General features: G+C 46.7%; 21 non-coding genes and 15 pseudogenes across 21 annotated transcripts; all 36 read left to right on the top strand.

The window, feature by feature from the left end:
• The first annotated feature begins 240 nt into the window (after positions 1 to 240).
• LOC142997840 (5S ribosomal RNA) lies at positions 241 to 359 on the top strand. The gene has a single exon (XR_012962548.1). It is a non-coding gene; the product is annotated as a 5S ribosomal RNA (ribosomal RNA).
• Positions 360 to 604: 245 nt separating this feature from the next.
• Positions 605 to 723, top strand: LOC142997836 (5S ribosomal RNA). Its single transcript, XR_012962544.1, has one exon. It is a non-coding gene; the product is annotated as a 5S ribosomal RNA (ribosomal RNA).
• A 445-nt stretch (positions 724 to 1,168) lies between these two features.
• On the top strand, positions 1,169 to 1,287 carry LOC142998165 (5S ribosomal RNA; annotated as a pseudogene).
• Positions 1,288 to 1,532: 245 nt separating this feature from the next.
• Positions 1,533 to 1,651, top strand: LOC142998137 (5S ribosomal RNA; annotated as a pseudogene).
• A 245-nt stretch (positions 1,652 to 1,896) lies between these two features.
• LOC142997701 (5S ribosomal RNA) lies at positions 1,897 to 2,015 on the top strand. Its single transcript, XR_012962414.1, has one exon. It is a non-coding gene; the product is annotated as a 5S ribosomal RNA (ribosomal RNA).
• A 460-nt stretch (positions 2,016 to 2,475) lies between these two features.
• Positions 2,476 to 2,594, top strand: LOC142998905 (5S ribosomal RNA). The gene has a single exon (XR_012963191.1). It is a non-coding gene; the product is annotated as a 5S ribosomal RNA (ribosomal RNA).
• Positions 2,595 to 3,048: 454 nt separating this feature from the next.
• LOC142998078 (5S ribosomal RNA) lies at positions 3,049 to 3,167 on the top strand (annotated as a pseudogene).
• Positions 3,168 to 3,408: 241 nt separating this feature from the next.
• Positions 3,409 to 3,527, top strand: LOC142998051 (5S ribosomal RNA; annotated as a pseudogene).
• A 445-nt stretch (positions 3,528 to 3,972) lies between these two features.
• LOC142998341 (5S ribosomal RNA) lies at positions 3,973 to 4,091 on the top strand (annotated as a pseudogene).
• A 245-nt stretch (positions 4,092 to 4,336) lies between these two features.
• Positions 4,337 to 4,455, top strand: LOC142997291 (5S ribosomal RNA). Its single transcript, XR_012962022.1, has one exon. It is a non-coding gene; the product is annotated as a 5S ribosomal RNA (ribosomal RNA).
• A 460-nt stretch (positions 4,456 to 4,915) lies between these two features.
• On the top strand, positions 4,916 to 5,034 carry LOC142997793 (5S ribosomal RNA). Its single transcript, XR_012962501.1, has one exon. It is a non-coding gene; the product is annotated as a 5S ribosomal RNA (ribosomal RNA).
• A 243-nt stretch (positions 5,035 to 5,277) lies between these two features.
• On the top strand, positions 5,278 to 5,396 carry LOC142998144 (5S ribosomal RNA; annotated as a pseudogene).
• A 245-nt stretch (positions 5,397 to 5,641) lies between these two features.
• LOC142997760 (5S ribosomal RNA) lies at positions 5,642 to 5,760 on the top strand. The gene has a single exon (XR_012962470.1). It is a non-coding gene; the product is annotated as a 5S ribosomal RNA (ribosomal RNA).
• Positions 5,761 to 6,220: 460 nt separating this feature from the next.
• LOC142998728 (5S ribosomal RNA) lies at positions 6,221 to 6,339 on the top strand. Its single transcript, XR_012963025.1, has one exon. It is a non-coding gene; the product is annotated as a 5S ribosomal RNA (ribosomal RNA).
• A 245-nt stretch (positions 6,340 to 6,584) lies between these two features.
• Positions 6,585 to 6,703, top strand: LOC142997313 (5S ribosomal RNA). The gene has a single exon (XR_012962044.1). It is a non-coding gene; the product is annotated as a 5S ribosomal RNA (ribosomal RNA).
• Positions 6,704 to 7,148: 445 nt separating this feature from the next.
• On the top strand, positions 7,149 to 7,267 carry LOC142998072 (5S ribosomal RNA; annotated as a pseudogene).
• Positions 7,268 to 7,512: 245 nt separating this feature from the next.
• LOC142998904 (5S ribosomal RNA) lies at positions 7,513 to 7,631 on the top strand. Its single transcript, XR_012963190.1, has one exon. It is a non-coding gene; the product is annotated as a 5S ribosomal RNA (ribosomal RNA).
• A 245-nt stretch (positions 7,632 to 7,876) lies between these two features.
• On the top strand, positions 7,877 to 7,995 carry LOC142998785 (5S ribosomal RNA). Its single transcript, XR_012963079.1, has one exon. It is a non-coding gene; the product is annotated as a 5S ribosomal RNA (ribosomal RNA).
• Positions 7,996 to 8,455: 460 nt separating this feature from the next.
• LOC142997569 (5S ribosomal RNA) lies at positions 8,456 to 8,574 on the top strand. Its single transcript, XR_012962289.1, has one exon. It is a non-coding gene; the product is annotated as a 5S ribosomal RNA (ribosomal RNA).
• A 245-nt stretch (positions 8,575 to 8,819) lies between these two features.
• On the top strand, positions 8,820 to 8,938 carry LOC142998292 (5S ribosomal RNA; annotated as a pseudogene).
• A 450-nt stretch (positions 8,939 to 9,388) lies between these two features.
• LOC142998250 (5S ribosomal RNA) lies at positions 9,389 to 9,507 on the top strand (annotated as a pseudogene).
• Positions 9,508 to 9,752: 245 nt separating this feature from the next.
• On the top strand, positions 9,753 to 9,871 carry LOC142997938 (5S ribosomal RNA). The gene has a single exon (XR_012962640.1). It is a non-coding gene; the product is annotated as a 5S ribosomal RNA (ribosomal RNA).
• A 445-nt stretch (positions 9,872 to 10,316) lies between these two features.
• On the top strand, positions 10,317 to 10,434 carry LOC142998091 (5S ribosomal RNA; annotated as a pseudogene).
• A 245-nt stretch (positions 10,435 to 10,679) lies between these two features.
• On the top strand, positions 10,680 to 10,797 carry LOC142998330 (5S ribosomal RNA; annotated as a pseudogene).
• Positions 10,798 to 11,042: 245 nt separating this feature from the next.
• On the top strand, positions 11,043 to 11,161 carry LOC142997948 (5S ribosomal RNA). The gene has a single exon (XR_012962650.1). It is a non-coding gene; the product is annotated as a 5S ribosomal RNA (ribosomal RNA).
• A 245-nt stretch (positions 11,162 to 11,406) lies between these two features.
• On the top strand, positions 11,407 to 11,525 carry LOC142997418 (5S ribosomal RNA). The gene has a single exon (XR_012962144.1). It is a non-coding gene; the product is annotated as a 5S ribosomal RNA (ribosomal RNA).
• Positions 11,526 to 11,985: 460 nt separating this feature from the next.
• On the top strand, positions 11,986 to 12,104 carry LOC142997389 (5S ribosomal RNA). Its single transcript, XR_012962116.1, has one exon. It is a non-coding gene; the product is annotated as a 5S ribosomal RNA (ribosomal RNA).
• Positions 12,105 to 12,349: 245 nt separating this feature from the next.
• LOC142998234 (5S ribosomal RNA) lies at positions 12,350 to 12,468 on the top strand (annotated as a pseudogene).
• Positions 12,469 to 12,913: 445 nt separating this feature from the next.
• On the top strand, positions 12,914 to 13,032 carry LOC142997166 (5S ribosomal RNA). Its single transcript, XR_012961901.1, has one exon. It is a non-coding gene; the product is annotated as a 5S ribosomal RNA (ribosomal RNA).
• A 244-nt stretch (positions 13,033 to 13,276) lies between these two features.
• On the top strand, positions 13,277 to 13,395 carry LOC142998902 (5S ribosomal RNA). The gene has a single exon (XR_012963188.1). It is a non-coding gene; the product is annotated as a 5S ribosomal RNA (ribosomal RNA).
• Positions 13,396 to 13,854: 459 nt separating this feature from the next.
• LOC142998162 (5S ribosomal RNA) lies at positions 13,855 to 13,973 on the top strand (annotated as a pseudogene).
• Positions 13,974 to 14,218: 245 nt separating this feature from the next.
• On the top strand, positions 14,219 to 14,337 carry LOC142997683 (5S ribosomal RNA). Its single transcript, XR_012962397.1, has one exon. It is a non-coding gene; the product is annotated as a 5S ribosomal RNA (ribosomal RNA).
• A 470-nt stretch (positions 14,338 to 14,807) lies between these two features.
• Positions 14,808 to 14,926, top strand: LOC142998864 (5S ribosomal RNA). Its single transcript, XR_012963152.1, has one exon. It is a non-coding gene; the product is annotated as a 5S ribosomal RNA (ribosomal RNA).
• Positions 14,927 to 15,167: 241 nt separating this feature from the next.
• LOC142998324 (5S ribosomal RNA) lies at positions 15,168 to 15,286 on the top strand (annotated as a pseudogene).
• A 460-nt stretch (positions 15,287 to 15,746) lies between these two features.
• Positions 15,747 to 15,865, top strand: LOC142998282 (5S ribosomal RNA; annotated as a pseudogene).
• A 245-nt stretch (positions 15,866 to 16,110) lies between these two features.
• On the top strand, positions 16,111 to 16,229 carry LOC142998783 (5S ribosomal RNA). Its single transcript, XR_012963077.1, has one exon. It is a non-coding gene; the product is annotated as a 5S ribosomal RNA (ribosomal RNA).
• The last annotated feature ends 1,598 nt before the right edge of the window (positions 16,230 to 17,827 follow it).

The raw sequence follows: 17,827 nt of genomic DNA, 5'->3' as shown, positions 1-17,827 counted from the left end.
ATGATGATGATGATGATGAGGATGAAAGTGAGCGCCAGAGATGTAAGTGGTCCCTCTGTATGTTCTATGTGATGATTATCAGTTTCATTAGGTAAGACTTCATTATCCAGAAATGTGTGTTTCTGATAAAGGCATCATGTAAATTGTGATATACATGAACTTGAGTGTAGTCATGTGTACACGGTGACTTGAACTGGGTCTGTCTCACCTATAAAGAGCCTCTGTGTGGCTGCTCTCCTCGTTTACGGCCATACCACTCTGAACATGCCCGATCTCGTCTGATCTCGGAAGCTAATCAGCGTCGGGCCAGGTTAGTACTTGGATTGGAGACCGCCTGGGAATACCCGGTGCCGTAAGCATTTTGGCCCTCTGAGCAGCAGGCCTCACCTGGTCCTCCTCCCTCATGTTTCACTCCCTCTGTCAACACGCAATTTCCCTCGGGAGAATAAAGTTGTATCTTATCTTATCTGAAATGTTAGTGTTCTTCTGATGAAGGCATCATGTAAATTGTGATATACATGAACTTGAGTGTAGTCATGTGTACAAAGTGACTTGAACTGGGTCTGTCTCACCTATAAAGAGCCTCTGTGTGGCTGCTCTCCTCGTTTACAGCCATACCACTCTGAACACGCCCGATCTCGTCTGATCTCGGAAGCTAAGCAGCGTCGGGCCAGGTTAGTACTTGGATTGGAGACCGCCTGGGAATACCCGGTGCAGTAAGCATTTTGGCCCTCTGAGCAGCAGGCCTCACCTGGTCCTCCTCCCTCATGTTTCACTCCCTCTGTCAACACCCAATGTCCCTCAGGAGAATAAAGTTGTATCTTATCTTATCTTTTATGAAATCATACATTCAGAAAATGAGTATTGCACATGGGCATAATATGAGATGATTGAATGCACATGAGGAGTGAAGTACACGAGCCACTGTGTGACAATGATGATGATGAGGATGAAAGTGAGCGTCAGAGATGTAAGTGGTCCCCCTGTATGTTCTATGTGATGATTATCAGTTTCATTAGTTAAGACTTCATTATCCAGAAATGTGTGTTTCTGATAAAGGCATCATGTAAATTGTGATATACATGAACTTGAGTGTAGTCATGTGTACACGGTGACTTGAACTGGGTCTGTCTCACCTAAAAAGAGCCTCTGTGTGGCTGCTCTCCTCGTTTATGGCCATACAACTCTGAACACGCCCGATCACGTCTGATCTCGGAAGCTAAGCAGCATCGGGCCAGGTTAGTACTTGGATGGGAGACTGCCTGGGAATATCCGGTGCCGTAAGCATTTTGGCCCTCTGAGCAGCAGGCCTCGACTGGTCCTCCTCCCTCATTTTTCACTCCCTCTGTGAACACGCAATTTCCCTCGGGAGAATAAAGTTGTATCTTATCTTATCTGAAATGTCACTGTTCTTCTGATGAAGGCATCATGTAAATTGTGATATACATGAAATTGAGTGTGGTCATGTGTACACGGTGACTTGAACTGGGTCTGTCTCACCTAAAAAGAGCCTCTGTGTGGCTGCTCTCCTCGTTTACGGCCATACCACTCTGAACACGCCTGATCTCGTCTGATCTCGGAAGCTAAGCAGCGTCGGGCCAGCTAAGTACTTGGATGGGAGACCACCTGGGAATACCCGGTGCAGTAAGAGTTTTGGCCCTCTGAGCAGCAGGCCTCACCTGGTCCTCCTCCCTCATGTTTCACTCCCTCTGTGAACACGCAATTTCCTTCAGGAGAACAAAGTTGTATCTTATCTTATCTGAAATGTTAGTGTTTTTCTGATGAAGGCATCATGTAAATTGTGATATACATGAACTTGAGTGTAGTCATGTGTACACGGTGACTTGAACTGGGTCTGTCTCACCTATAAAGAGCCTCTGTGTGGCTGCTCTCCTCGTTTACGGCCATACCACTCTGAACGCGCCCGATCTCGTCTGATCTCTGAAGCTAATCAGCGTCGGGCCAGGTTAGTACTTGGATGGGAGACCGCCTGGGAATAACCGGTGCCGTAAGCATTTTGGCCCTCTGAGCAGCAGGCCTCACCTGTTCCTCCTCCCTCATGTTTCACTCCCTCTGTCAACACCCAATGTCCCTCATGAGAATAAAGTTGTATCTTATCTTATCTTATATGAAAGCATACATTCAGAAAATGAGTATTGCACATGGGCATAATATGAGATGATTGAATGCACATGAGGAGTGAAGTACACGAGCCACTGTGTGACGATGATGATGATGATGATGATGATGATGAGGATGAAAGTGAGCGCCAGAGATGTAAGTGGTCACTTTGTATGTTCTATGTGATGATTATCAGTTTCATTAGGTAAGACTTCATTATCCAGAAATGTGTGTTTCTAATGAAGGCATCTTGTAAATTGTGATATACATGAACTTGAGTGTAGTCATGTGTACACGGTGACTTGAACTGGGTCTGTCTCACCTAAAAAGAGCCTCTGTGTGGCTCCTCTCCTCGTTTACGGCCAGACCACTCTGAACACGCCCGATCTCGTCTGATCTCGGAAGCTAAGCAGCGTCGGGCCAGGTTAGTACTTGGATGGGAGACCGCCTGGGAATACCCGGTGCCGTAAGCATTTTGGCCGTCTGAGCAGCAGGCCTCACCTGGTCCTCCTCCCTCATGTTTCACTCCCTCTGTCAACACCCAATGTCCCTCAGGAGAATAAAGTTGTATCTTATCTTATCTTATATGAAAGCATACATTCAGAAAATGAGTATTGCACATGGGCATAATATGAGATGATTGAATGCACATGAGGAGTGAAGTACACGAGCCACTGTGTGACGATGATGATGATGATGATGATGAGGATAAAAGTGAGCGCCAGAGATGTAAGTGGTCCCTCTGTATGTTCTATGTGATGATTATCAGTTTCATTAGGTAAGACTTCATTATCAAGAAATGTGTGTTTCTGATGAAGGCATCATGTAAATTGTGATATACATGAACTTGAGTGTAGTCATGTGTACACGGTGACTTGAACTGGGTCTGTCTCACCTATAAAGAGCCTCTGTGTGGCTTCTCTCCTCGTTTACGTCCATACCACTCTGAACACGCCCGATCTCGTCTGATCTCGGAAGCTAATCAGCGTCGGGACAGGTAAGTACTTGGATGGGAGACCGCCTGGGAATACCCGGTGCCGTAAGCATTTTGGCCCTCTGAGCAGCAGGCCTCACCTGGTCCTCCTCCCTCATGTTTCACTCCCTCTGTCAACACGCAATTTCCCTCGGGTAAATAAAGTTGTATCTTATCTTATCTGAAATGTGTGTTTATGATGACGGCATCATGTCAATTGTGATATACATGAACTTGACTGTAGTTTTGTGTACACGGTGACATGAACTGGGTCTGTCTTACCTATAAAGAGCCTCTGTGTGGCTGCTTTCCTCGTTTACGGCCATACCACTCTGAACACGCCCGATCTCGTCTGATCTCAAAAGCTAAGCAGCGTCGGGCCAGGTTAGTACTTGGATGGGAAACCGCCTGGGAATACCCGGTGCAGTAAGCATTTTGGCCCACTGAGCAGCAGGCCTCACCTGGTCCTCCTCCCTCATGTTTCACTCCCTCTGTCAACACCCAATGTCCCTCAGGAGAATAAAGTTGTATCTTATCTTATCTTATATGAAATCATACATTCAGAAAATGAGTATTGCACATGGGCATAATATGAGATGATTGAATGCACATGAGGAGTGAAGTACACGAGCCACTGTGTGACAATGATGATGATGAGGATGAATGTGAGCGTCAGAGATGTAAGTGGTCCCTCTGTATGTTCTATGTGATGATTATCAGTTTCATTAGGTAAGACTTCATTATCCAGAAATGTGTGTTTCTGATAAAGGCATCATGTAAATTGTGATATACATGAACTTGAGTGTAGTCATGTGTACACGGTGACTTGAACTGGGTCTGTCTCACCTAAAAAGAGCCTCTGTGTGGCTGCTCTGCTCGTTTATGGCCATACAACTCTGAACATGCCCGATCACGTCTGATCTCGGAAGCTAAGCAGCATCGGGCCAGGTTAGTACTTGGATGGGAGACTGCCTGGGAATATCCGGTGCAGTAAGCATTTTGGCCCTCTGAGCAGCAGGCCTCACCTGGTCCTCCTCCCTCATGTTTCACTCCCTCTGTGAACACGCAATTTCCCTCGGGAGAACAAAGTTGTATCTTATCTTATCTGAAATGTTAGTGTTTTTCTGATGAAGGCATCATGTAAATTGTGATATACATGAACTTGAGTGTAGTCATGTGTACACGGTGACTTGAACTGGGTCTGTCTCACCTATAAAGAGCCTCTGTGTGGCTGCTCTCAACGTTTACGGCCATACCACTCTGAACACGCCCGATCTCGTCTGATCTCGGAAGCTAATCAGCGTCGGGCCAGGTTAGTACTTGGATGGGAGACCGCCTGGGAATAACCGGTGCCGTAAGCATTTTGGCCCTCTGAGCAGCAGGCCTCACCTGGTCCTCCTCCCTCATGTTTCACTCCCTCTGTCAACACCCAATGTCCCTCATGAGAATAAAGTTGTATCTTATCTTATCTTATATGAAAGCATACATTCAGAAAATGAGTATTGCACATGGGCATAATATGAGATGATTGAATGCACATGAGGAGTGAAGTACACGAGCCACTGTGTGACGATGATGATGATGATGATGATGATGATGAGGATGAAAGTGAGCGCCAGAGATGTAAGTGGTCCCTTTGTATGTTCTATGTGATGATTATCAGTTTCAATAGGTAAGACTTCATTATCCAGAAATGTGTGTTTCTGATGAAGGCATCTTGTAAATTGTGATATACATGAACTTGAGTGTAGTCATGTGTACACGGTGACTTGAACTGGGTCTGTCTCACCTAAAAAGAGCCTCTGTGTGGCTGCTCTCCTCGTTTACGGCCATACAACTCTGAACACGCCCGATCACGTCTGATCTCGGAAGCTAAGCAGCATCGGGCCAGGTTAGTACTTGGATGGGAGACCGCCTGGGAATACCCGGTGCCGTAAGCATTTTGGCCGTCTGAGCAGCAGGCCTCACCTGGTCCTCCTCCCTCATGTTTCACTCCCTCTGTGAACACGCAATTTCCCTCGGGAGAATAGTTGTATCTTATCTTATCTGAAATCTCACTGTTCTTCTGATGAAGGCATCATGTAAATTGTGATATACATGAACTTGAGTGTGGTCATGTGTACACGGTGACTTGAACTGGGTCTGTCTCACCTAAAAAGAGCCTCTGTGTGGCTGCTCTCCTCGTTTACGGCCATACCACTCTGAACACGCCTGATCTCGTCTGATCTCGGAAGCTAAGCAGCGTCGGGCCAGCTAAGTACTTGGATGGGAGACCGCCTGGGAATACCCGGTGCAGTAAGAGTTTTGGCCCTCTGAGCAGCAGGCCTCACCTGGTCCTCCTCCCTTATGTTTCACTCCCTCTGTGAACACGCAATTTCCCTCGGGAGAATAAAGTTGTATCTTATCTTATCTGAAATGTTAGTGTTCTTCTAATGAAGGCATCATGTAAACTGTGATATACATGAACTTGAGTGTAGTCATGTGTACACTGTGACTTGAACTGGGTCTGTCTCACCTATAAAGAGCCTCTGTGTGGCTGCTGTTCTCGTTTACGGCCATACCACTCTGAACACGCCGGATCTCGTCTGATCTCGAAAGCTAAGCAGCGTCGGGCCAGGTTAGTACTTGGATGGGAGTCCCCCTGGGAATACCCGGTGCCGTAAGCATTTTGTTCCTCTGAGCAGCAGGCCTCACCTGGTCCTCTTCCCTCATGTTTCACTCCCTCTGTCAACACCCAATGTCCCTCGGGAGAATAAAGTTGTATCTTATCTTATCTTATATGAAAGCATACATTCAGAAAATGAGTATTGCACATGGGCATAATATGAGATGATTGAATGCACATGAGGAGTGAAGTACTCGAGCAACTGTGTGACGATGATGATGATGATGATGATGATGATGAGGATGAAAGTGAGCGCCAGAGATGTAAGTGGTCCCTCTGTATGTTCTATGTGATGATTATCAGTTTCATTAGGTAAGACTTCATTATCCAGAAATGTGTGTTTCTGATGAAGGCATCATGTAAATTGTGATATACATGAACTTGAGTGTAGTCATGTGTACACGGTGACTTGAACTGGGTCTGTCTCACCTAAAAAGAGCCTCTGTGTAGCTGCTCTCCTCGTTTACGGCCATACCACTCTGAACACGCCCGATCTCGTCTGATCTCGGAAGCTAATCAGCGTTGGGCCAGGTTAGTACTTGGATGGGAGACCGCCTGGGAATACCTGGTGCCGTAAGCATTTTGGCCCTCTGAGCAGCAGGCCTCACCTGGTCCTCCTCCCTCATGTTTCACTCCCTCTGTCAACACGCAATTTCCCTCGGGAGAATAAAGTTGTATCTTATCTTATCTGAAATGTTAGTGTTCTTCTGATGAAGGCATCATGTAAATTGTGATATACATGAACTTGAGTGTAGTCATGCGTACACGGTGACTTGAACTGGGTCTGTCTCACCTATAAAGAGCCTCTGTGTGGCTGCTCTCCTCGTTTACGGCCATACCACTCTGAACATGCCTGATCTCGTCTGATCTCGGAAGCTAAGCAGCGTCGGGCCAGGTAAGTACTTGGATGGGAGACCGCCTGGGAATACCCGGTGCCGTAAGCATTTTGGCCCTCTGAGCAGCAGGCCTCACCTGGTCCTCCTCCCTCATGTTTCACTCCCTCTGTCAACACCCAATGTCCCTCGGGAGAATAAAGTTGTATCTTATCTTATCTTATATGAAATCATACATTCAGAAAATGAGTATTGCACATGGGCATAATATGAGATGATTGAATGCACATGAGGAGTGAAGTACACGAGCCACTGTGTGACAATGATGATGATGAGGATGATAGATAGCGTCAGAGATGTAAGTGGTCCCTCTGTATGTTCTATGTGATGATTATCAGTTTCAATAGGTAAGACTTCATTATCCAGAAATGTGTGTTTCTGATAAAGGCATCATGTAAATTGTGATATACATGAACTTGAGTGTAGTCATGTGTACACGGTGACTTGAACTGGGTCTGTCTCACCTATAAAGAGCCTCTGTGTGGCTGCTCTCCTCATTTACGGCCATACCACTCTGAACATGCCCGATCTCGTCTGATCTCGGAAGCTAATCAGCGTCGGGCCAGGTTAGTACTTGGATGGGAGACCGCCTGGGAATACCCGCTGCCGTAAGCATTTTGGCCCTCTGAGCAGCAGGCCTCACCTGGTCCTCCTCCCTCATGTTTCACTCCCTCTGTCAACACGCAATTTCCCTCGGGAGAATAAAGTTGTATCTTATCTTATCTGAAATGTTAGTGTTCTTCTGATGAAGGCATCATGTAAATTGTGATAAACATGAACCTGATTGTAGTCATGCGTACACGGTGACTTGAACTGGGTCTGTCTCACCTATAAAGAGCCTCTGTGTGGCTCCTCTCCTCGTTTACGGCCAGACCACTCTGAACACGCCCGATCTCGTCTGATCTCGGAAGCTAAGCAGCGTCGGGCCAGGTTAGTACTTGGATGGGAGACCGCCTGGGAATACCCGGTGCCGTAAGCATTTTGGCCGTCTGAGCAGCAGGCCTCACCTGGTCCTCCTCCCTCATGTTTCACTCCCTCTGTGAACACGCAATTTCCCTCTGGAGAACAAAGTTGTATCTTATCTTATCTGAAATGTTAGTGTTCTTCTGGTGAAGGCATCATGTAAATTGTGATATTCATGAACTTGGGTGTAGTCATGCGTACACGGTGACTTGAACTGGGTCTGTCTCACCTATAAAGAGCCTCTGTGTGGATGGTGTCCTCGTTTACGGCCATACCACTCTGAACACGCCTGATCTCGTCTGATCTCGGAAGCTAAGCAGCGTCGGGCCAGGTTAGTACTTGGATGGGAGACCGCCTGGGAATACCCGGTGCCGTAAGCATTTTGGCCCTCTGAGCAGCAGGCCTCACCTGGTCCTCCTCCCTCATGTTTCACTCCCTCTGTCAACACCCAATGTCCCTCAGGAAAATAAAGTTGTATCTTATCTTATCTTATATGAAAGCATACATTCAGAAAATGAGTATTGCACATGGGCATAATATGAGATGATTGAATGCACATGAGGAGTGAAGTACACGAGCCACTGTGTGACGATGATGATGATGATGATGATGATGATGAGGATGAAAGTGAGCGCCAGAGATGTAAGTGGTCCCTCTGTATGTTCTATGTGATGATTATCAGTTTCATTAGGTAAGACTTCATTATCCAGAAATGTGTGTTTCTGATGAAGGCATCATGTAAATTGTGATATACATGAACTTGAGTGTAGTCATGTGTACACAGTGACTTGAACTGGGTCTGTCTCACCTAAAAAGAGCCTCTGTGTGTCTGCTCTCCTCGTTTATGGCCATACCACTCTGAACATGCCCGATCTCGTCTGATCTCGGAAGCTAAGCAGCGTCGGGCCAGGTTAGTACTTGGATGGGAGACCGCCTGGGAATACCCGGTGCAGTAAGCATTTTGGCCCTCTGAGCAGCAGGCCTCACCTGGTCCTCCTCCCTCATGTTTCACTCCCTCTGTGAACACGCAATTTCCCTCGGGAGAATAAAGTTGTATCTTATCTTATCTGAAATGTTAGTGTTCTTCTGATGAAGGCATCATGTAAATTGTGATATACATGAACTTGAGTGTAGTCATGCGTACACGGTGACTTGAACTGGGTCTGTCTCACCTATAAAGAGCCTCTGTGTGGCTCCTCTCCTCGTTTACGGCCATACCACTCTGAACACGCCTGATCTCGTCTGATCTCGGAAGCTTAGCAGCATCAGCCCAGGTTAGTACTTCGATGGGAGACCGCCTGGGAATACCCGGTGCCGTAAGCATTTTGGCCCTCTGAGCAGCAGGCCTCACCTGGTCCTCCTCTCTCATGTTTCACTCCCTCTGTTAACACCCAATGTCCCTCAGGAAAATAAAGTTGTATCTTATCTTATCTTATCTTATATGAAAGCATACATTCAGAAAATGAGTATTGCACATGGGCATAATATGAGATGATTGAATGCCCATGAGGAGTGAAGTACACGAGCCACTGTGTGACAATGATGATGATGAGGATGATAGATAGCGTCAGAGATGTAAGTGGTCCCTCTGTATGTTCTATGTGATGATTATCAGTTTCATTAGGTAAGACTTCATTATCCAGAAATGTGTGTTTCTGATGAAGGCATCATGTAAATTGTGATATACATGAACTTGAGTGTAGTCATGTGTACATGGTGACTTGAACTGGGTCTGTCTCACCTATAAAGAGCCTCTGAGTGGCTGCTTTCCTCGTTTAAGGCCATACCACTCTGAACACGCCCGATCTCGTCTGATCTCGGAAGCTAATCAGCGTCGGGCCAGGTTAGTACTTGGATGGGAGATTGCCTGGGAATACCCGGTGCAGTAAGCATTGTGGCCCTCTGAGCAGCAGGCCTCACCTGGTCCTCCTCCCTCATGTTTCACTCCCTCTGTCAACACGCAATTTCCCTCGGGAGAATATAGTTGTATTTTATCTTATCTGAAATGTTAGTGTTCTTCTGATGAAGGCATCATGTCAATTGTGATATACATGAACTTGAGTGTAGTTATGTGTACACAGTGACTTGAACTGGGTCTGTCTTACCTATAAAGAGCCTCTGAGTGGCTGTTTTCATCGTTTACGGCCATACCACTCTGAACACGCCCGATCTCGTCTGATCTCTGAAGCTAAGCAGCATAGGGCCAGGTTAGTACTTGGATGGGAGACCGCCTGGGAATACCCGGTGCAGTAAGCATTTTGGCCCTCTGAGCAGCAGGCCTCACCTTGTCCTCCTCCCTCATGTTTCACTCCCTCTGTCAACACCCAATGTCCCTCAGGAGAATAAAGTTGTATCTTATCTTATCTTATATGAAATCATACATTCAGAAAATGAGAATTGCACATGGGCATAATATGAGATGATTGAATACCCATGAGGAGTGAAGTACACGAGCCACTGTGTGACAATGATGATGATGAGGATGAAAGTGAGCGTCAGAGATGTAAGTGGTCCCTCTGTATGTTCTATGTGATGATTATCAGTTTCATTAGGTAAGACTTCATTATCCAGAAATGTGTGTTTCTGATAAAGGCATCATGTAAATTGTGATATACATGAACTTGAGTGTAGTCATGTGTACACGGTGACTTGAACTGGGTCTGTCTCACCTATAAAGAGCCTCTGTGTGGCTGCTCTCCTCGTTTACGGCCATACCACTCTGAACATGCCCGATCTCGTCTGATCTCGGAAGCTAATCAGCGTCGGGCAGGTTAGTACTTGGATGGGAGACCGCCTGGGAATACCCGGTGCCGTAAGCATTTTGGCCGTCTGAGCAGCAGGCCTCACCTGGTCCTCCTCCCTCATGTTTCACTCCCTCTGTGAACACGCAATTTCCCTCGGGAGAACAAAGTTGTATCTTATCTTATCTGAAATGTTAGTGTTCTTCTGATGAAGGCATCATGTAAATTGTGATATACATGAACTTGAGTGTAGTCATGCGTACACGGTGACTTGAACTGGGTCTGTCTCACCTATAAAGAGCCTCTGTGTGGCTCCTCTCCTCGTTTACGGCCAGACCACTCTGAACATGCCCGATCTCGTCTGATCTCGGAAGCTAAGCAGCTTCGGGCCAGGTTAGTACTTGGATGGAGACTGCCTGGGAATACCCGGTGCAGTAAGCATTTTGGCCCTCTGAGCAGCAGGCCTCACCTGGTCCTCCTCCCTCATGTTTCACTCCCTCTGTGAACACGCAATTTCCCTCGGGAGAATAAAGTTGTATCTTATCTTATCTGAAATGTTAGTGTTCTTCTGATGAAGGCATCATGTAAATTGTGATATACATGAACTTGAGTGTAGTCATGCGTACACGGTGACTTGAACTGGGTCTGTCTCACCTATAAAGAGCCTCTGTGTGGCTCCTCTCCTCGTTTACGGCCATACCACTCTGAACACGCCTGATCTCGTCTGATCTTGAAAGCTAAGCAGCATCGGGCCAGGTTAGTACTTGGATGGGAGACCGCCTGGGAATACCCGGTGCCGTAAGCATTTTGGCCCTCTGAGCAGCAGGCCTCACCTGGTCCTCCTCCCTCATGTTTCACTCCCTCTGTGAACACGCAATTTCCCTCGGGAGAACAAAGTTGTATCTTATCTTATCTGAAATGTTAGTGTTCTTCTGATGAAGGCATCATGTAAATTGTGATATACATGAACTTGAGTGTAGTCATGTGTACACGGTGACTTGAACTGGGTCTGTCTCACCTATAAAGAGCCTCTGTGTGGCTGCTCTCCTCGTTTACGGCCATACCACTCTGAACACGCCCGATCTCGTCTGATCTCGGAAGCTAATCAGCATCGGGCCAGGTTAGTACTTGGATGGGAGACCGCCTGGGAATACCCGGTGCCGTAAGCATTTTGGCCCTCTGAGCAGCAGGCCTCACCTGGTCCTCCTCCCTCATGTTTCACTCCCTCTGTCAACACCCAATGTCCCTCAGGAGAATAAAGTTGTATCTTATCTTATCTTATATGAAAGCATACATTCAGAAAATGAGTATTGCACATGGGCATAATATGAGATGATTGAATGCAAATGAGGAGTGAAGTACACGAGCCACTGTGTGACGATGATGATGATGATGATGATGATGATGAGGATAAAAGTGAGCGCCAGAGATGTAAGTGGTCCCTCTGTATGTTCTATGTGATGATTATCAGTTTCATTAGGTAAGACTTCATTATCCAGAAATGTGTGTTTCTGATGAAGGCATCATGTAAATTGTGATATACATGAACTTGAGTGTAGTCATGTGTACACGGTGACTTGAACTGGGTCTGTCTCACCTATAAAGAGCCTCTGTGTGGCTGCTCTCCTCGTTTACGGCCATACCACTCTGAACATGCCTGATCTCGTCTGATCTCGGAAGCTAATCAGCGTCGGGCCAGGTTAGTACTTGGATGGGAGACCGCCTGGGAATACCTGGTGCCGTAAGCATTTTGGCCCTCTGAGCAGCAGGCCTCACCTGGTCCTCCTCCCTCATGTTTCACTCCCTCTGTCAACACGCAATTTCCCTCAGGAGAATAAAGTTGTATCTTATCTTATCTGAAATGTTAGTGTTCTTCTGATGAAGGCATCATGTAAATTGTGATATACATGAACTTGAGTGTAGTCATGCGTACACGGTGACTTGAACTGGGTCTGTCTCACCTATAAAGAGCCTCTGTGTGGCTCCTCTCCTCGTTTACGGCCATTCCACTCTGAACAAGCCTGATCTCGTCTGATCTTGGAAGGTAAGCAGCATCGGGCCAGGTTAGTACTTGGATGGGAGACCCCCTGGGAATACCCGGTGCCGTAAGCATTTTGGCCCTCTGAGCAGCAGGCCTCACCTGGTCCTCCTCCCTCATGTTTCACTCCCTCTGTCAACACCCAATGTCCCTCAGGAGAATAAAGTTGTATCTTATCTTATCTTATATGAAAGCATACATTCAGAAAATGAGTATTGCACATGGGCATAATATGAGATGATTGAATGCACATGAGGAGTGAAGTACACGAGCCACTGTGTGACAATGATGATGATGAGGATGAAAGTGAGCGTCAGAGATGTAAGTGGTCCCTCTGTATGTTCTATGTGATGATTATCAGTTTCATTAGGTAAGACTTCATTATCCAGAAATGTGTGTTTCTGATAAAGGCATCATGTAAATTGTGATATACATGAACTTGAGTGTAGTCATGTGTACACGGTGACTTGAACTGGGTCTGTCTCACCTATAAAGAGCCTCTGTGTGGCTGCTCTCCTCGTTTACGGCCATACCACTCTGAACACGCCCGATCTCGTCTGATCTCGGAAGCTAAGCAGCGTCGGGCCAGGTTAGTACTTGGATGGGAGACCGCCTGGGAATACCCGGTGCAGTAAGCATTTTGGCCCTCTGAGCAGCAGGCCTCACCTGGTCCTCCTCCCTCATGTTTCACTCCCTCTGTGAACACGCAATTTCCCTCGGGAGAACAAAGTTGTATCTTATCTTATCTGAAATGTTAGTGTTCTTCTGATGAAGGCATCATGTAAATTGTGATATACATGAACTTGAGTGTAGTCATGTGTACACGGTGACTTGAACTGGGTCTGTCTCACCTATAAAGAGCCTCTGTGTGGCTCCTCTCTTGTTTACGGCCAGACCACTCTGAACACGCCCGATCTCGTCTGATCTCGGAAGCTAAGCAGCGTCGGGCCAGGTTAGTACTTGGATGGGAGACCGCCTGGGAATACCCGGTGCCGTAAGCATTTTGGCCGTCTGAGCAGCAGGCCTCACCTGGTCCTCCTCCCTCATGTTTCACTCCCTCTGTCAACACCCAATGTCCCTCAGGAGAATAAAGTTGTATCTTATCTTATCTTATATGAAAGCATACATTCAGAAAATGAGTATTGCACATGGGCATAATATGAGATGATTGAATGCACATGAGGAGTGAAGTACACGAGCCACTGTGTGACGATGATGATGATGATGATGATGATGATGAGGATAAAAGTGAGCGCCAGAGATGAAGTGGTCCCTCTGTATGTTCTATGTGATGATTATCAGTTTCATTAGGTAAGACTTCATTATCCAGAAATGTGTGTTTCTGATAAAGGCATCATGTAAATTGTGATATACATGAACTTGAGTGTAGTCATGTGTACACGGCGACTTGAACTGGGTCTGTCTCACCTATAAAGAGCCTCTGTGTGGCTGCTCTCCTCGTTTACGGCCATACCACTCTGAACACGCCCGATCTCGTCTGATCACGGAAGCTAAGCAGCGTCGGGCCACGTTAGTACTTGGATGGGAGACCGCCTGGGAATACCCGGTGCAGTAAGCATTTTGGCCCTCTGAGCAGCAGGCCTCACCTGGTCCTCCTCCCTCATGTTTCACTCCCTCTGTGAACACGCAATTTCCCTCGGGAGAACAAAGTTGTATCTTATCTTATCTGAAATGTTAGTGTTCTTCTGATGAAGGCATCATGTAAATTGTGATATACATGAACTTGAGTGTAGTCATGCGTACACGGTGACTTGAACTGGGTCTGTCTCACCTATAAAGAGCCTCTGTGTGGCTGCTCTCCTCGTTTACGGCCAAATCACTCTGAACACGCCCGATCTCGTCTGATCTCGGAAGCTAAGCAGCGCCGGGCCAGGTTAGTACTTGGATGGGAGACTGCCTGGGAATACCCGGTGCCGTAAGCATTTTGGCCCTCTGAGCAGCAGGCGTCACCTGGTCCTCCTCCCTCATGTTTCACTCCCTCTGTAAACACGCAATTTCCCTCGGGAGAATAAAGTTGTATCTTATCTTATCTTATATGAAAGCATACATTCAGAAAATGAGTATTGCACGTGGGCATAATATGAGATGATTGAATGCACATGAGGAGTGAAGTACACGAGCCACTGTGTGACGATGATGATGATGATGATGATGATGATGAGGATAAAAGTGAGCGCCAGAGATGTATCCTGTATGTTCTATGTGATGATTATCAGTTTCATTAGGTTCATTAGGTTTCATTAGGTAAGACTTCATTATCCAGAACTGGTGTTTCTGATGAAGGCATCATGTAAATTGTGATATACATGAACTTGAGTGTAGTCATGTGTACACGGTGACTTGAACTGGGTCTGTCTCACCTATAAAGAGCCTCTGTGTGGCTTCTCTCCTCGTTTACGGCCATACCACTCTGAACACGCCCGATCTCGTCTGATCTCGGAAGCTAATCAGCGTCGGGCCAGGTTAGTACTTGGATGGGAGACCGCCTGGGAATACCCGGTGCCGTAAGCATTTTGGCACTCTGAGCAGCAGGCCTCACCTGGTCCTCCTCCCTCATGTTTCACTCCCTCTGTCAACACGCAATTTCCCTCGGGAGAATAAAGTTGTATCTTATCTTATCTGAAATGTGTGTTTTTGATGAAGGCATCATGTCAATTGTGATATACATGAACTTGAGTGTAGTCATGTGTACACGGTGACTTGAACTGGGTCTGTCTCACCTATAAAGAGCCTCTGTGTGGCTGCTCTCCTTATTTACGGCCATACCTTTCTGAACACACCCGATCTCGTCTGATCTCTGAAGCTAAGCAGCGTCGGGCCAAGTTAGTACTTGGATGGGAGACTGCCAGGGAATACCGGGTGCAGTAAGCATTTTGGCCCTCTGAGCAGCAGGCCTCACCTGGTCCTCCTCCCTCATGTTTCACTCCCTATGTGAACAAGCAATGTCCCTCGGGAGAATAAAGTTGCATCTTATCTTATCTTATATGAAAGCATACATTCAGAAAATGAGTATTGCACATGGGCATAATATGAGATGATTGAATGCACATGAGGAGTGAAGTACACGAGCCACTGAATGACGATGATGATGATGATGATGATGATGATGAGGATGAAAGTGAGCGTCAGAGATGTAAGTGGTCCCTCTGTATGTTCTATGTTATGATTATCAGTTTCATTAGGTAAGACTTCATTATCCAGAAATGTGTGTTTCTGATGAAGGCATCATGTAAATTGTGATATACATGAACTTGAGTGTAGTCATGTGTACACGGTGACTTGAACTGGGTCTGTCTCACCTATAAAGAGCCTCTGTGTGGCTGCTCTCCTCGTTTACGGCCATACCACTCTGAACATGCCCGATCTCTTCTGATCTCAGAAGCTAAGCACCGTCCGGCCAGGTTAGTACTTGGATGGGAGACCGCCTGGGAATACCCGGTGCCGTTAGCATTTTGGCCCTCTGAGCAGCAGGCCTCACCTGGTCCTCCTCCCTCATGTTTCACTCCCTCTGTCAACACACAATTTCCCTCAGGAGAATAAAGTTGTATCTTATCTTATCTGAAATGTGAGTGTTCTTCTAATGAAGGCATCATGTAAATTGTGATATACATGAACTTGAGTGTAGTCATGCGTACACGGTGACTTGAACGGGGTCTGTCTCACCTATAAAGAGCCTCTGTGTGGCTGCTGTCCTTGTTTACGGCCATACCACTCTGAACACGCCTGATCTCGTCTGATCTCGGAAGCTAAGCAGCGTCGGGCCAGGTTAGTACTTGGATGGGAGACCGCCTGGGAATACCCGGTGCCGTAAGCATTTTGGCCCTCTGAGCAGCAGGCCTCACCTGGTCCTCCTCCCTCATGTTTCACTCCCTCTGTGAACAAGCAATGTCCCTCGGGAGAATAAAGTTGCATCTTATCTTATCTTATATGAAATCATACATTCAGAAAATGAGTATTGCACATGGGCATAATATGAGATGATTGAATGCACATGAGGAGTGAAGTACACGAGCCACTGTGTGACAATGATGATGATGAGGATGAAAGTGAGCGTCAGAGATGTAAGTGGTCCCTCTGTATGTTCTATGTGATGATTATCAGTTTCATTAGGAAAGACTTCATTATCCAGAAATGTGTGTTTCTGATAAAGGCATCATGTAAATTGTGATATACATAAACTTGAGTGTAGTCATGTGTACACGGTGACTTGAACTGGGTCTGTCTCACCTATAAAGAGCCTCTGTGTGGCTGCTCTCCTCGTTTACGGCCATACCACTCTGAACACGGAAGTAAGAGGAGGTGTGTGTTAGCTCCAGGCGTGCGTGTATTTTGACTGATCCTGTGCGGCAATTTTGATTTTGAGTTTGAACTGTGGCGTTTCTTTAAGCCCAGATTTTTCGTTTCTTTGATAGCTCGGTTTTTGGAGCCACCCCCAGCAGTTTTGACTGTCTGGGGGACACTTTAAGTTATTTATTTGTTTGTTTGGTTTGTGTTTTCCTGATGGAAAATAGTTTATACTGTGCTCCAAGTATGGTGAGAACCAGAGGAAAGGGAGCCAGAGTCGCTGCACCGGGCCCGGACCGGACGGCCGAGGCAAACGAGCCGATGGTGAAAGACGATCGGGCGTACAGGACCGTGGACGGTCAGAATATGACGGGAGAAATGGAGGACACACGTGCGGTGACAGCTCCTGACGTAGCCGAAAATGCGGAAGGAGGAAGAGGGCAGGAGAGAGAAATCATCAGAGAGGAAGAGATACGGATTATTAAGGATAAAGCTGAAGAGTTTCAGCAAAATTTAACGCTCGCCCTGGAGCTGATTGGAGAAGATAAAGTGACCGCAATGGAGCTGATCCAGGCAATACAAGACACTTGTGGGAAAATCATCGCCTGCCGGTACACGGGCAGAAATAAATATGAGATCACAATGAATCACCCGAAGGGGAAAGAAAGACTATTGGACGGCATAAAAATTGGACAGACCGCGATCATGTCCAAGGAGTTATGTAATGATGAGCTGGTGGTCTCGTTTCTGGGGCTGCCGGCGTATATCACGGACAGCGTCATTCTGGGCAAGCTGAACAGCTGGGGAGTAAGTGCAGTATCCCCGATCATCAGGAGAATGTGGCCGGGAACTAGAATTGCTGACGGAACAAGATACGTGAAAGTTAAATTCACGGAGACGGTCCAATCACTTCCATATTCGACCAAGTTTGAGACGGCTTTTGGAGCAGAGTTCTTCAGAGTTTTGCACGACAAACAGGTGAAAGTGTGCAGACAGTGCATACAGACTGGTCATATCCTGAGGGACTGTCCAGATTTCCTTTGTAGAAAATGTGGAGAGCAGGGGCACTATGCAAGGGAGTGCATGGGCAGAGGGAACAAATGCCAGAGCTGCAAAAAGGAGAGCAGC

The sequence above is a fragment of the Genypterus blacodes genome, unplaced genomic scaffold, assembly GCF_046128005.1.
Source record: "Genypterus blacodes isolate CSIRO-AG114 ecotype Tasmania unplaced genomic scaffold, CSIRO-AGI_Gbla_v1 ptg000039l_1, whole genome shotgun sequence".
Taxonomy (NCBI): Eukaryota; Metazoa; Chordata; class Actinopteri; order Ophidiiformes; family Ophidiidae; genus Genypterus; species Genypterus blacodes.
The sequence above is the reverse complement of the archived record's forward strand: the minus strand, read 5'-3'. Positions and strand labels throughout refer to the sequence as shown.